Source organism: Phyllostomus discolor, chromosome X, assembly GCF_004126475.2.
Source record: "Phyllostomus discolor isolate MPI-MPIP mPhyDis1 chromosome X, mPhyDis1.pri.v3, whole genome shotgun sequence".
Taxonomy (NCBI): Eukaryota; Metazoa; Chordata; class Mammalia; order Chiroptera; family Phyllostomidae; genus Phyllostomus; species Phyllostomus discolor.
The window spans coordinates 89,955,220-89,971,247 of NC_050198.1; the positions used below are offsets into that span (position 1 = coordinate 89,955,220).

Here is a 16,028-nt window from a genome sequence, read left to right on the forward strand (position 1 = left end):
TCTAACTTAAATTTATTATTATTCCCAGTGTTCTTATCACTACACTACACTTTTGCTACCCTTTTGCAGTTCTTCAAGGCTGTAGCCAAGAGATCTTTCACTCTGAGTTTGTGCCTTTCTCCTGGGCATCTCTCTTTCTACTGTTCTTATTATAATCCATCCAAGAGGAAGAGACTATTCCTGCTTTCCTTCTGACCAAAAAATAAACAGTTTTTAGAAAGTGTCTTCCTTTTCTCTTCCTTTTCTCCAAGGTACAACCAACTGGGATTTTCAAAATAAACAGTTTTTCTAATGTTAGAGAGACATAAAAATGGAAACAAAGTAGAAGAAAGTGTAAAAAAATAGTCATATCTGAAGTACAGTTTCTGACCTGAATAGATTAGGATGTGGTAAGAAGGTGCACCTGTCAAATAAGAATCTTGCCAATAAAAGTCCACATTTCCTTCTCAATGTCCTTTCACATAGATCTAGAGTTGATTGGAAGTGGCGTGATCCCTATGTTGATAGCCTAGACCCAAGTGCATAAGGCAACTCTCTACATTGATGGGTATATAGCGGAAATCATTGAAGCCATAAACCATCCTCCAATCACCTTCACTTGCTCCTGAGATTATTTCTTCACAAATGCCTACAACTCTTTACTCTGATAGTAACTTTCTCCCTCTAGTTTGGTTAATGGAACAATTCTACCAACTCTAGCCTTTGAACTTAGTAGCCTCCAGAGATCCTTCCAGATCTGAAATAATAGGCATCCAGTGTTTGTCTTTGTCTGTCTTATTTCACTGAACATAATGTCCTCCATTTTCATTCATATTGTTGCAAATGGCAGGATTTTCTTCTTTTTCATGGCTGAGTAATATTCCACTACCTTTCTATCTTTACCTCTATCATCTGTATCTCTCTATATAGATATAGATATCTTCTTTATCCATTAATCCATGGATAAGTATTTAGGTACTGTTTATCACTTAGAGAATGTGGAATATAAATAAATCAAACTGATAAAAATAAGGAATAGAATGATGGCTACTGGAGGCTGAGAGTTGTGGTAATAGGAGAGATGTTGTTTAACTCTACAAATTTGCAACTAACGACAAGTCCTGAAGATTCAATGAGAATAGAATAGTGAATAGAGATACAGTATTATATTATAATCATCAAACTTGCTAAGAGACTAGATCTTAATTATTCTTACCACAAAAAAGAAGTTATTACATCATGTGATAGAAGTATAACAAATTAATTCAATGGTTTATCAGCCAGTCTTTTGAAAATATTTTATTTGTTGATTTTTAAATGTTTTTAAATTTTTGTTCAAGTACAGTTGTCTCCATTTCCCCACCACCACTCTCCCTCTTCCCCCACCCACCCTGCCTCCCACCCTCGATCCTATCCCCTTTGGTTTTGTCCATGTGTCCTTTATACATGTTCCTTGAGGACCCTTCCCTTATTTTCCCCCACTGTCTCTCTCCCTCTCCCCTCTGGTTACTGTCAGTTTGTTCTTTATCTCAATGTCTCCAATTATATTTTGCTTGCTTGTTTGTTTTGTTGATTAGGTTCCACTGATAGATGAGATGAAATGGTATTTGTATTTCATTGCCTGGCTTATTGCACTTAGCATAATGTTCTCCAGATGGGCTTTTTAATACAGAAAAACTGAATGCTTTTGGGTTTATTTTGGTCATTTCTTTCTCTAAACTATAATTTTCTATTGTCTTTGAGGCCAAGCAAGGTAGCATTTCTTAAATTAAAGGAAAATCATATCTCATGGGAAATTAGCATAAACTCCATAGAGTTATCTCCACTTTTTGCCATGTCTAAGGCTTCTGTAGATCACTTCTAAGAGTGACTACCAGCCTGCCAAAATAAGTCAATCCAAAACTAGCAGAGAAATTACCAGGTTTTCACTGGTGAGAAATCCATATATGGACACTAATATTCCCCCACCTCCACTCTCTTAGGATATAGTGCATTGTCTTTTAATGAAAAGAAATTGATGTAAAAAAATCTCATTTCATCTGAATAACACTCCATTCTGTAAGTTTATCACAGTTTTTTGATCCATTCATTTACTGATGGGCACTTAGGTTGCTTCCAGCACTTGGCTATTGTAAATACAATGATCCCTCACCTATCACAGGAGTTATCTTCCAGAGACCCCTGCAATAGGTGAAAATCCGCGAAGTAGAAGCGTTATATTTATTTTATTATTTATATATATTTTAAGGCTTTATAAACTCTTCCCACATTCCTATAAACCTTTCCCACTCTCTTATTAACCTTTCCAACACTCATATAAACACTTCATATGCTCTTAAACACTTTCTACACTCCTAAACCTACGTAATTTTAACAACATATAAAATTCTATATGAGTACTCACCAGTGAAGTATACAAAATCCTGCAATATAACAAAAACTCCACAATACAGAATTAGATATATATATTTTTAAAAACCAGCAATACAGTAAAGCTGCAATAAGTGAACCACGATATAGGAGGGATGACTGTAGTGCTGCTGTGAATATAGGGGTACATTAGCAGAAAGAAAGAAGGAATTGCTATCTTTGCAACAGCATGGATGGAACTGGAGAGCATTATGCTAAATGAACTAAGCCAGGTGGTGAAAGACAAATATCATATGATCTCACCTATAAGTGGAACCTGCCAAGAAAACAAACAAGTGAGCAAAAACCAGAGGCATGGAAACGTGGAACAGACTGAAAGGGACCAGAGGGGATGGGGAAGAGGGACAATGTTGGGAAGAAGGGGAAGGGACTAGACAAAGAACGTGTACGAATGACCCACAGACATGAATAACGGTGTGGGGATTGACTGTGGGAGTGGGGGTGGGCTGGGCGGAGAAGAAAGAGGAAAAAACTGGGACAATTGTAAGAGAATAACAGTAAAAATGATTAAAAACGACAAAAATACACAAAAAATCTCTTCAAATGTAAAAGTTCATAGATTGAGAGAACTTATAAGACAGAGCACAGAACAATTGGACCACAAAAAAGAATCCTGATAATGTACATTTAAATCGATAAAATGATAAGTATTGTTTTTCATATTCCTCTTTTATGGAGGACAGTGGGAGTAGCAAAGTATGGTTTAAGGGAACAGCTAAGGTATAAACTGTTGCTTTGAGAGGATATTGCCATAAGACATAAGGTGGCAGAATTTACATCTGAGAGAACTGCCATGTAGTGTGGCAATGTGGGGAAGCAAAGTGGCCAGCCATGTTTTCAGGCAGATAGATGTCAGTGATGAAACAGAGACACTAAGAAGCAGACCTGTAGAACAACTGCATCAGAACTATTGCAAATGACATAGAATAAAGCATTTGTATTAGGAATTATTTGAATGTGTGCTCTTGTAAGAACTGGTAGAGTGATCACTATGTATCTGTTGCTTCTTAGTGTTGTGTTTGCTCTGAAGATAACAGAGCAGGCAGTTTGGAAGGAAGGGTGCATGTAAAATGGAGGGGGAAAAGGACAAACTGGAATCTACAAGGATTAGCTGTCCCTTTGATAATGCAGATGAATGTCAAGAGAAGTCAAAGTCTGTCCTCAGTAAACTAAACACATACCTGGTCCAAAAGTCAGAGATACTGAAGCTGAAAATCCAGCAGGAGTTAAGAGGCTACAAGCCTGACTCTAATACATATGTCAATAAGGTGAGGCAGCAGATCAGTGACAATGTTCATGGCCTGCCACACTGCATAATCCTACACTAAATTTCTGAGTGTAACCATGAGTGCTTCCTTATATATATATTATATGATATGAAGAAGTGTATATTGTGCGAGGTCTGTCCAGAAAAAGTCCAGCCACTGTTAATATAACGAGAACAATTTGTGCGTCGTCATTAATGTAACCTGGAAGCCAAGGACAGTGGACTGCAATGCACATGCTTGAACAGTGATGACTTCATTTTACTAGTCAGTGGGAATGAGTGGTAGATGCTGCTGAGTGAGCATGTGTACTGTGTGTCCATCACATTCAAAATGACTGAGCAAGTAGAGTAACAAATCTGCATCAAATTCTGCATGAAGCTTGAAAATTCCTCCGTAGAAACTATGTGGATGATTCAGAAGGCTGAAGCTATGGGAAACTGGTGACTGGCAGCTGCATCACAACAACATGCCCACTCATGCATCATGTCTTGTGCAGAGTTTTTTGGCGAAACATCAAATCACACAGGTGACTCAGTTCTCCTACAGCCCAGACTTGGCACGCTGTGGCTTCTGGCTTTTCTCAAAGCTAAAATCACCTTTCAAAGGGAAGAGATTTCAGACCATCAGTGAGATTCAGGAAAATATGACAGGGCAGCTGATGGGGATTAGGAGAACTGTGTGAGGTCCCAATGTACCTACTTTGAAGGGGACTGAGGTGTCATTGTCCTATGTACAATGTTTCTTGTATCTTCTTCAATAAGTGTCTCAGGCCCTGGCTGGCGTAGCTCAGTGGATTGAGCACGGGCTGGGAACCAAAGTGTCCCAGGTTCAATTCCCAGCCAGGGTACATTCCTGGGTTGCAGGCCATAACCTCCAGCAACCGCACATTGATGTTTCTCTCTCTCTCTCTCTCTCTCTCTCTCTCCCCCTCCCTTCCCTCTCTAAAAAAAATAAATAAATAAAATATTAAAAAAAATAAGTGTCTCTATTTTCCATAATGTATAGCTGGAAACTTTCTGGACAGACCTCATATATAATACTTGAAGAAGCACTCATTAATATAAATGTATATGTAGATTTTATTGAGATGATTTACCTATCATATAATTCATCTTTTCCCAAAGCAACTATACCTTTCACACTCTTCCCAGCAATGAATGAGGGTTCCAATTTCTCCATATCTCCAGCAACACTTATTATTATTATTATAGCCATCCTAGTTGTTGTGAGGTGGTATCTCATTGTCATTTTGATTTGCATTTTCTTAATGATTAATGATGTTGAGCATCTTTTCCTGTGCTTATGGGCCAATGGTATATCTTCTTTGGAGAAATATTTATTTAAAGCCATTTTGCAATTAAGATTTTTCTTCTTTTGTTATTGACTTGTAAGATTTCTTTATATATTCTGTTCATTAAGTACTTATCCAATATAATATAGTTTATTGCATTCTGTTGGTTGTCTACTCATTTTATTGATAGTGTACTTTGAGTCATAAAGGTTTTTAATTTTTATGAAATCCAAATTGTCTTTTTTCCCCTTTATCACTTGTGTGCTTGATGTCACTTCTTCGAAACCATCCCCAAATACAAGGTCATGAAGATTTACACCTATATTTTCTCTTAACAGTGTTAAGGTTTTAGCTCTTATATTAAGGTGTTTGTTCTGTTTTGAGTTATTCATATATGGTCTGAGGTAGGAGTCCAAATTTATTGCTTTTTGTGTTATTGTCTTAGAGGGCATCATAGGTTTAGATGCATCAAAGCAGCACATTGGGACTCTGAGAAACTGAAGTTTAGCTCTTTCCTTGCCATGGATATGTCTGCTATAACATTTAGCAATTGGGTTTACTTTACTTATTATGATACTGTCAGTTTCTGTGTTTGATTTTGTTTTTTCTATCTATCATGAACTGAGAGAGAGAAGAATTCAAACCTTTACTACTCATATGTTTTTATCTTTCTGATTTTATTCCCTGCTGTTTTTGTTTGATAAAATTGAGGCTATCTTAATTTTGCACATAGATTTTCATAATTATTGGATCTTTCTTAGGAATTTCACCTTTTATCATGATAAAGCATTCCACATTTCTTTCTATTTTAATGCTTTTTTTGCCCTAAATTCAACAGGTCTGATTTTAAAATTATGCAACCTGCTTTCTTTTTTGCATGCATTTGCATGGTTTCACTCTTTCCATCATTCAATGTCAATGTTGCTGAGTCACATTATTTGGGGTGCACTGAGTTTTCCTATATGGTATTATCTGAAAGCTTTTGTCTTTTAAAAAGTGAGTTTACCTGTTTTTATTTATTGAAATGGAAAGAACTTAGGGACTTACATTTGTCAAATTTTTGTATGCTATGCTTTCTGTTTCTATTGCCTTTAATATATTTTCCCTGATTTTTTGTGTATTTCTTCCAATGCTTTGGAAGTATTACATTTTTAATCTAGTAGTTTTCCTTTAATTATAATGAACTTTTTAAAATCCTGTTATTTTAGATAGTATTCACTACCTATAATTAACAGTGATGGAATTATTGTATATTTACTTTCTTCCTTTCTCTTCCACTTCTCTACTAAAATTTTAGTTGATTTTATTTGTCCAAGTATTTATCATTATCTCTTAAAATATCTGGATACATGTATTATTTTATCAAATTGGAATGATATGTTTTGACTTCAGTTATGAAAGATGAACTCACTACTATAAAGAACATTAGCCATTTTACTCTAGTTCTTCTCTTCATTTCCACGTTATCAGAGTTTATGGAATTTATGTTTTTATCTGTAATTATAGTCTCCATGTCTGTTATACTTTAAACCCTACATTTCAATGGATTCAATACTTACTGTTAGCCTTTTTTGCTAGAGTTTTCACTCATCTCACTAGTTTTTCTGGATATTTTTTGAATGCAGGATGACAACTGCATTAGTTTTCTACTGCTGCCATAACAAATTTCCACAAACCAGTGACTTGAACAATATAGATTTATTATCCTACAGTTCTAGAGGTCCAAAGTGTGACAAGTTGTTCATTAGGCAACAATCAGTGAGTCAGCAGACCTGCATTTCTTTCTGGAGGCTGTAAGTGAAAATCATTTCCTTGCACATTCAAGCTGTTACAATTGCAGGAATGAAGTTCCTGTTGTTTCCTTGTTGGCTGACATATTGTCGAGGCTACCTGTGTGCCTTGGCTCCTGGCTCCCTTCTTCCATCTACACAACCAGCAATGGTACTTTAGAACCCCTCTCACATTTTGAATCTCTCCTACATGTCTCTGATTTATTCCTCTCCTGCTTTCTTCTACTTTTAATATGAGCTCAGATGATTACACTGGGCTCATGTAGATAATAAAAGATAATTTCCCTATTTTAAGGGAACTTTAATTTCAGTTGTGAAGTACCTTTTACATGTAAGGCAACATAATCACAGATTCCGGGGATTGGACATCTTTAGGTGATCATTCTTTGACCTAGCACAAACATCAAACTATTTAAAGGTTTTCTTTGTATCACAGAGGAGAAGTTAAACAATTTCCCAGGATCTCCTTTCCTAAATGGTTCTGAATTAAAGTTTGCCAATGAGAGGCACTTGCATGATGTTTAGAAGGTATTTAGAACAGATAAGTTTATTTTACTCTACTGGAATGTGCAGCCAGATGCACAGACAGATGTGAGATTCACAGAAGCTTCTTAGTAAGCTCTTGAGAGACATCTACTTTGTAGGATTTCAACATATGAATGGGGCAGGGGTGGGTGGGTTGCAGAATTCAGCCCACAATATAAGGAAACTGAAATTTATGCATATACAAATTATACAAAAAGAGAATATCTCCTGTTCACCTGAATGGGCTCTGAGAGAGATGTAGCTAAAATTTGGACTTCAGCAGTATCTTAAAAAATGACTCTTGGGAAATATGTTCCATTTATTTTTCCCAACTGCTAAAATCATTCCGTATCTTCATACTCAGATATCAGGTTGTTTTATTATTAGAATTATTGTGTCAGCTTTTTTTGTTAAGGTTTTTGAAGATAATACTCCACATTTTTCAGTCTTTAAAAAAAACTTAGGTATATAAATTAGGAGGCAGAGATCTTAGGTGTTCAGTTGGATGAGTTCACACAGTTGTTCAAAGCCATGCAACCCCCACCCCGGTTAAGATACAGAACCCTTTCATCATTCTCACAATCTCCCTTGTGACTCTGCGCAGTCAATCTCCCTTGCATATCAAGCCCTAGGCAACCTTTGTTCTGATTTCTATCACTGAGGAATGGTTGTGGCCTATTTTGGGTTCTATATAAATTAAACCATACAGGTATGACTGGCTTCTTTCACTCAACAAAATGGTTTTTGGATTCATTTTTGTGCCCTACGTATTAGTAGTCTGCTGAGTGGTATTGATTGCAGGGATGTGCCACACTGTGTTTTACTCATTCTTCTGTTGATAGACATTTGGGGTGTTTCCAATGCTTTATAAGCATTCTAGTAGAAATCTTTTGTAAATATATATTTTCATTCTAGGAAGAGAATCACTGGTTCATAGTGTAGATACATGTTTAACTCTATAAGGAATTACCAAACAGTTCTCTAGAGTGGCTCTATCATTTTACATTCCTACCAGCAGTATACAAGAATTCTAGTCATTTTACATATTCAACATTATTTGGGATTATCAGTTTTTTTAAAAAATCCAATTTAATGAGTGTAAAATATTTTCTTATTGCATTTCTCTGATACTAATGATGTTAAGCACCTTTTCATATACCTATTAGCATTCTTGTATCTTCTTTTGCAAATTAGATTATTCAAGAGTTTTGCCGCTTTAAAAAACTAGTTGTCTGCCTTTTGTTTTTCATGAATAAAGTTTAATTTTAAAGTAGTTTTAGGTTTACAGAAAAACCATGCAGAAAGCCCATATTTCATATCACCTCTCCTCAAAAAGTTTCTCCTATTATCAATATCTTGAATTTGTGTGGTATATATGTTACAATTGATAGATCAATAGTGACACATTATTATTAACTAAAGACTATAGTTTACATTAGGTTCCACTCTTTATGTTGTATACTCTTTGCTCTTTGTGCTGTATATTCTGTGGGCATTAAGAATGTACTCATCCATGTGTCCACCATTATATTATCATACAGAAATATGATAATATTTCTCCCTAAAATTCTTTAGAAAACCTCATTTCAGTAAAAACCCAGAAATGCAGTTGTTGGATAGTATGGTAAGAGTATATTTAGCTTTGTAAGGAACCACCCAACTGTCTTCTAATGGTTGTTTGTCTTTTTCATTGTTAATTTTTTGGAGTTATTTATATATGCATATATTCTTGATACATATGTTCTATTTACATATTCTAAAATGTTTACCTATTCTCTATATTAGTCATTGGAATGTATATGTGTCTGTATATATTCAGTGACTTTTCTACTCATTTTCTTAACAATATATTTTGATAAGCAATATATTTTTCCAATTTTATGAAGTGCAATTTGTAATGTTTGCTTTTTATGGGTGGAATTTTCATAGCTTTAGTTTCTATTGTATGTCTCTGATCTATGTCAGGTTAATGTTTATATATGGAATGATGTAAGGTTTAAGGTTTATCTTTTTGCCCATATTACTATATAGTTGTTCTAGAAGTGAACAAACTATAATATCAGTAGCAACTTGCATTCCCAACCCTGACATCTTTATTTCTGAAAACAATTCTCTGCTAAAAGTAATGAGGGTTCTTTAGAGAAATGCCTAACTCCAGAGTTAAGGCAGGAAAAATACATGATGATCCTGGAATCTCTCATTGAGAAAGAAAGAAAGAAAGAAAGAAAGAAAGAAAGAAAGAAAGAAAGAAAGGAAGGAAGGAAGGAAGGAAGGAAGGAAGGAAGGAAGGAAGGAAGGAAGGAAGGAAGGAAGAAAGGGCTCAAAGAATAAGGTAACTGTGTCAATAGGACACAAGAACCAGCTTTAAATGGGTCCAGACTTCAAATAATAGAAACTCGAGCTTGAACACAAATATAGTAATAGATTTAATCTATTGAATAAAATAAGAATCCAAGAGTCCATGCTGATCAAAATAAAGATATAAATAAAAAGGATGAAAAGCACCCCTTTCGAGTAGAATGCAAACTATTATTAAATATTTCTTAATAAGTGCAGAACAATTAACTTTGGAGTGGGGAAGCTTGGCAGAAGCCATCTTAACCAAGTGATAGAAGTTACTACCACCAGGGATGGAACTAAAGGACATTCTGTGCTTTCCTCTATGATGCACTGATAAAAATACAGTGACACTTTCAAAGTATTCCTGGCAAAAGTGAATATGAATCTCCTGATGGAGAAATACCAAGAACTGAGGGACACTTTGCAAAGTTCCTAGAAAGGCTGTACTCTTCAAAACTGTCAAGGTCATGTGGAAGAGGGAATGAAGATTGTTCCAGATTAAGGAACACTAGAGACATGACAACTAAATGTAACTCATGATCCAGAGTTGGGTCCTGGCCCTCAAAATTTTATTTTGGGGACAGTTAGAGAAAATCTTAATGGGGTCAGTGGATTAAACAGTAACATCATATCAATGTTAATTGCCTTCATTTTCACAGTTAGGCTGTGGTTTTGTAGGACAGTGTACCTGTTTATAGCAAATGCATACTGAAGTAATAAGGGGAAAGCCTTCATGTTTGCAACTCCCAAATGGTTTAGAGAAAATGATAACACAAACACACATATACATACACACATACAAATGCTAACTATGAGAGAAAGAGAAGTAAATATGATAAAATGTTAACAAATAGTTCACCTGGGGGAAGGATATATGGAATTTGTTAAAATCTTACAAGTTTTTTGTATGTTTAAAATTATTTCAAAACAAGTTTAAAAATGGAAATGAAGAATTAATCTGTGAAAAACATTTTACATTTTAAGACTTATTTTGTCCCTGAAAGAAATACATCCATTGATGATGTCAGGTCACACACACACACACACACACACACACACACACAGAAGAGAAGCTTCGGGAGGCACAGGGGAGAGAAAGAGAACTGCCAAAAAATAAAACATCATTTAGAATGGAAGGGCAGATAGAGTGCTTCCCAGACAAGGTAAAGCTAAAGGAGTTCATCATTACCAAGCCTCTATTACATGAAATGTTAAAGACACTTATTTAAGAAAAACAAGATGAAAACTATGAACATTGAAATGGCAGTAAATTCACAGCTATCAGCAATTAATCTAAAAAACAAACTATGCAAATAAGCAGAACGGAAACAGGATCATAGATATGGAGATCATTTGGATGGTTACCAGTTAGGAGTGGGGGGAGAATGGGGGGAAAGGTGCAGGGAGTAAGAAGGAGAAATTGGAAGGTACAGAATAGACAGGGGGATGTTAAGAGCAGTATAAGTAATGGAGAAGCCAAAGAACTTATGTGCATGACCCATGGACATGAGCTAAGGGGGAGACTGTCAGACAGAATGGGGGATACTGGGTGGAGAGGGGCAAAGGGCAAAAATTTGGGACAACTGCAATAGCATAATCAATAAAATATATTTAAAAAACTTACTTTCAAATTCATTTTCTCATCTGAGACTCACACCAACTCTGTAAGAGGGCATCTTATTTACTCTTTAGAAATAAAGAAATTGGGTTTCAAAGGTGCCCAAGGAGTTGTCTGTGATACAACCTGGTCAGATTCAGAACCTGGACCAGGTATTTGAAACTCTGGTCCTGTCTCCTTTTCACAACTCCATGCTGCCTTTAAAGATAATGTCATGGTTTGCGTTGTGCAAGTTACTCATCTCCTCTGGACCTTTGCTTCCACGTGTCTAATCTGTTTTCATTAGTGGTCCACTCTGCAGGTCTTTTTCTCATTTGACAATGTGGGAGACCTTAGAATGAGCAACTGGCACTATCCCCTCCAGCTCTGGATTTCTGTGATTCCGTCCCCATTTTGTATAAACACTGGAGTACTTGCAAGAGGATGTTCACTCCAAGGACCTATTTCTGTACTAAGAAAAATAGTCACTGAGAGAATAGGAGGCACCAAGATAGCTGAAGGAGGCTAGCAGGGAAATCTAGGGAACCTGAGACAAGAGGATTCTGGGACACAGCTGAGGGCCAACCAGAGATGCTTCTGGGGCTGAGAGAAATCCTGCTGCCTGTCAGAAAAATCTGGGGCTGCTGGCCTCTCCCAGAAGGACCACCATGGTGGCACAGTGATGAAAGAAGGTTTCTGGAAGCACAATTGCCTGTTTGCTGTGAGAGAGCATCACATTATCTGCAGCCCACCTGCAGTACGAGTTCCCCCAAACCTGACAGAGAAAAATAGAAAGAGTTACAAAATGGCCTTCAGAATGTTGTAATGGATACTGGTTTTCTCTTTTAAAAAAGTATGTCTGAGTATTATGACAACAGCATGTTTTGAACTGACACAAAACAAGACTAAGGTGAAACCTTACTTTGTCCTTCAAACTACTACTTTTTCAAGAATAAATATTGTTTTAAAAATGTAAACTTTATACATTTATCTAAACTAGGATAAAATCAGAGGTAAAGTAACTACACATTAAATTGCAAAGGCAGGTCATACAGTCACTGCAAGACTAGTGAATCACAATTATCCAGTGAAACATAACATGCGATCTGTGTACAACACTTTGTAGTTTGCCAAATAGTTTTATACCTATCATTTGCTTTTCACTGATGCCTTATGATTTAGATCCTACTATTATACACATTTATTGAAAAAGTGACCAAAGCTCAAAGGAATTTTGTGACTTGCTCAAGCCACATAGTTTAGTCACATCATCACTCACTTGCTTCCTTTGAACCAGGCCCTTCTACCTCTGCACATATCGCACGTCCACCCCTTAATCATTAGCCCTCAGGACATCAGGCGCCGGTCAGGGTCAGGCTGTCTTAAGAATAAAGCCTCAGGTCTCTTGTGCAAGGGGACAGAGTTTAAGGCAAACTAAAGATAACATCTTGGCCTCAGTTGTTTTTCAGCGCCAGGCCCATGAAAATGCAAGGACCCTACCAAACACACGGCCACACAAAACTAGACAGAACCATCCCATGGTGGACATTGAGACCTGATACAATGATCAACTCCTCCCAACTCTGGTTCCAACTGAGCTGTAGAGCTTATGACTCGAACTACATTAATCACCGTGATTAATGATTTTTTCCATATATAACCCATTCTCTAAGGACTATCAGGAGCCAGGTTTAGAAGGCACTTGGCCAGGTGAGACACTTGCTCACCTGTGTCTCCTGGCTTAGCACCATTTCTTTAAATAACCTTTACTTTTTGGGTACAAACTCCAGTTAATGTTTTATTGGGCTTTGATGTGTGCAAGCAAGCAACCCCTTTCAGTTTGTGGATTATTAAACTTCTCTTTTTTTTCTCATGACAAAAGAAAGAGTATGAGAATTTGAACCCAAATTTCAAAAATTCCCTCTTTTCCCCAATGCTTCCCTGAAATATATTCCATTGCTTTTACAGTGGCATATATATTCCTTGAAGAAAACATGGTCAGTTTTGATTCTATCTTTGTGATACTATGACACTGCCAGTTCTCACTCTACATGGCATCATTGGAGGTAGAGGGCAACAATGTGTGTATGTCCACTTGGATACAGCCACTCACACAATGACATAAATGTGCACATGAAGATTAGAGTTCCTCACAGGACACAATTACTTATACTACAGGCAATAAATTCTATATTACAGCAACATAAGACAGATGCATGAAAAATAAAATTAATAAGACATTAGTTCATGTAAATCATCATTCAGTCATAGAAATCTGATTTTCCAGTTACATATCTTTGGGATTGCTAGTGTATTTGGCACCGTCTTTCTACTTTATCTGAACTGAACAGATGGGTCTCTTTAGTTCTCAGGAAGAGTTTGCCTGAGAAATTTATGTGGAGGATTATGTAATTGCTAAGACAGTTCTGTGTATCTGTAAGTCTTGACACATATTTGTTAGCAGAACTATGGGTATTAGGATTCTGCAAATGTGTACAGAGAGAGACAAATAGAATTTTCAACACTCCTTGTTTAGTTTGATTTTGTAGGAAGAAGAGAGGTATTAGGAATATTTCTTCTTATTTTTACCACACTGGTATTATTTATTTCTTAAAAAAACTTTTAATCTTCACCTGAGGATATGTCTTACTGATTTTTAGAGAGAGAAGAGGGGAGAGAGAGAAAGAGAGAGAAACACTGATGTGAGAGAAACATCCATTGGTTGTCTCCCAAACGGGCCCCAACCAGGGTCAAACAGAAACCTACACATGTACCCTGATGGGGATCAGACTTGCAATGTTTTGGCATATGGGGCGAGACTCTAACCAACTGAACCACCCAGCCATGGCTAATTTATTTTTTTTTTCATGGTTTAGTTGCTCTATGCATTTATTAGCACATATTAATGCAGCAAAGAGGGCACAGAAGCTCACTTTCTGCAGTTTCACAAGACACTCTGCAGGAAAAGAGTGACTAAGGACAAATAGTATCCTATGGTCTTGGTGGGTGCATTCCTAGGGGAGGTAGAGCTCTGATTCTTGGTGGTGAGGATCTCATTTCTGGAGGAGGGATACCTCTTGGTGGCCCTCAAGCAGGGGGATTCCATGGGTGCTCTCATACCAGGTGTAAGAGCCATAATGCCTGGAGGGGACTTGCCTACCCCACAGGGGTGGGGGAGGTCCCCTGACCTGGTGGGTACTGAGCTGAGGTTCCAATTATGCTGGCAGTGGCTGCTATGGTGGCATCTGTGACATGGCCTTGTCCCTATGCAGTCATTACCTGCTGGGAGGGCACCGCAACCCCTCAGACATGGCCTGCTAATCCCGCAGGAGCCCATGGATTGGACCACCACTGGTACTCCTTTGCCAGTGGCCCTGCCAACCTCAAGGCCTCCTGAAGCTCCTGCAAATGGTACTCAAGCAATTCTAGTATCTTTGTGGGGAGGTTCCTCCACCCTCATGGAAATGAAGTTCTCACCACACAGCAATTCCAGACCCAAAACCTGCTTCTCTTCATGCTCTGGCTTCTTCACATTTTTGGCTTGACCTTCCTGAACTCATCATACTCACAGAGGATCAAATTCACATGCTTGTCCAAAGCCTGAAAGGTGCCAATGAAGATCTGGCCACCTTGCAGGATGCACCTCATTCTATAGTCCAGGGGTTCCCAACTCCCAGGCCAGGGACTGTTAGGAAGTGGGCAGCACAGCAGGAGGTGAGCAGCAGGTGAGGAAGTGAAGCTTCATTTGTATTTACAGCTGCCCCCATTGCTCACATTACCACCTGAGCTCCACTTCCTGTCAGATCAGTGGTGGCATAAGATTCTCACAGGAGTGGGAACCCTACTGAGAACTGTGCATGTGAGGGATCTAGGCTGCACGCTCCTTATGAGAATCTAATGCCTGAGGATCTGAGGTGGAGCTGAGGTGGTGATGCCAGCGCTGGGGAGCAGCTGCAAGTACAGATTATCATTAGCAGAGGGTTTTGACCACACAGAAACTATCAAAAATCAACTGCTTGCAGACTCATATCAAAACCCTATCAGTTAGTGGCCAGTGACAGTGAAGCTGCATCTGATGCCAGGCTATAAAGCCACCCCCCTGCCACTGGTCTATGGGAAAATTGTCTTCCACCAAACTGGTCCCTGGTGCCCAAAAGGTCGGGGACCGCTGCTGTAGTTGATGTGCTGCAGCATCTTGCTGCTCTTTCCCACAGTCATCGTGGCTGTAACACAAAACCCAGTGTTCACAGTAAAGTTTTGAAATCCTTAAAACTAAAGGGAAGGTTACAGATAAAGGTATGATGCAGGTTCTGCTACAAACAATGCAAGGTGGGGCAGCCGCTTCCAACAGTAGGCAGAGCCTGGTTTTTCCACTGGGAGTCAGCTACCTGGGATGTCCAGACTTCTTTAACCACACTTTGGTGTCTCAGCTAAGAAAGCCTGCCTCATTTCTTCAAGGTACTTTCTGCTGCTGAGATCATCTCCAGTACAGCTGACACTCGTGTTTGTTCAGGGAGGCTGTCCTACATTTGCCCTGGACTTCCACCTCATGCTGTTGCATAGTCCTTCTCAAGTGTAAGTGGCCCCTGGCCCATTTGCACCACTGGCAGCTCCTTGGATCCCAACATCAGGCGTCTCTGGCAGCCGCTCTGCTCTGTGCTGGCCTCACAGTCACAGCATAAACTCCAGGGCTAATTTATTTTAACCATAAGAATACAGTAATTTAGCACTTAAACATGTAACAATGCTTCAGGTCATCTTGGTAAGTTGGAGAGGGTGAAGATAGGAGGGAGAAAGCTGTACCTATT

The 16,028-nt window shown here is 38.1% G+C and overlaps 1 pseudogene; it reads right to left on the reverse strand.

The window, feature by feature from the left end:
* Positions 1–14,138: 14,138 nt before the first annotated feature.
* LOC114505225 lies at positions 14,139–15,629 on the reverse strand (annotated as a pseudogene).
* Positions 15,630–16,028: the final 399 nt, after the last annotated feature.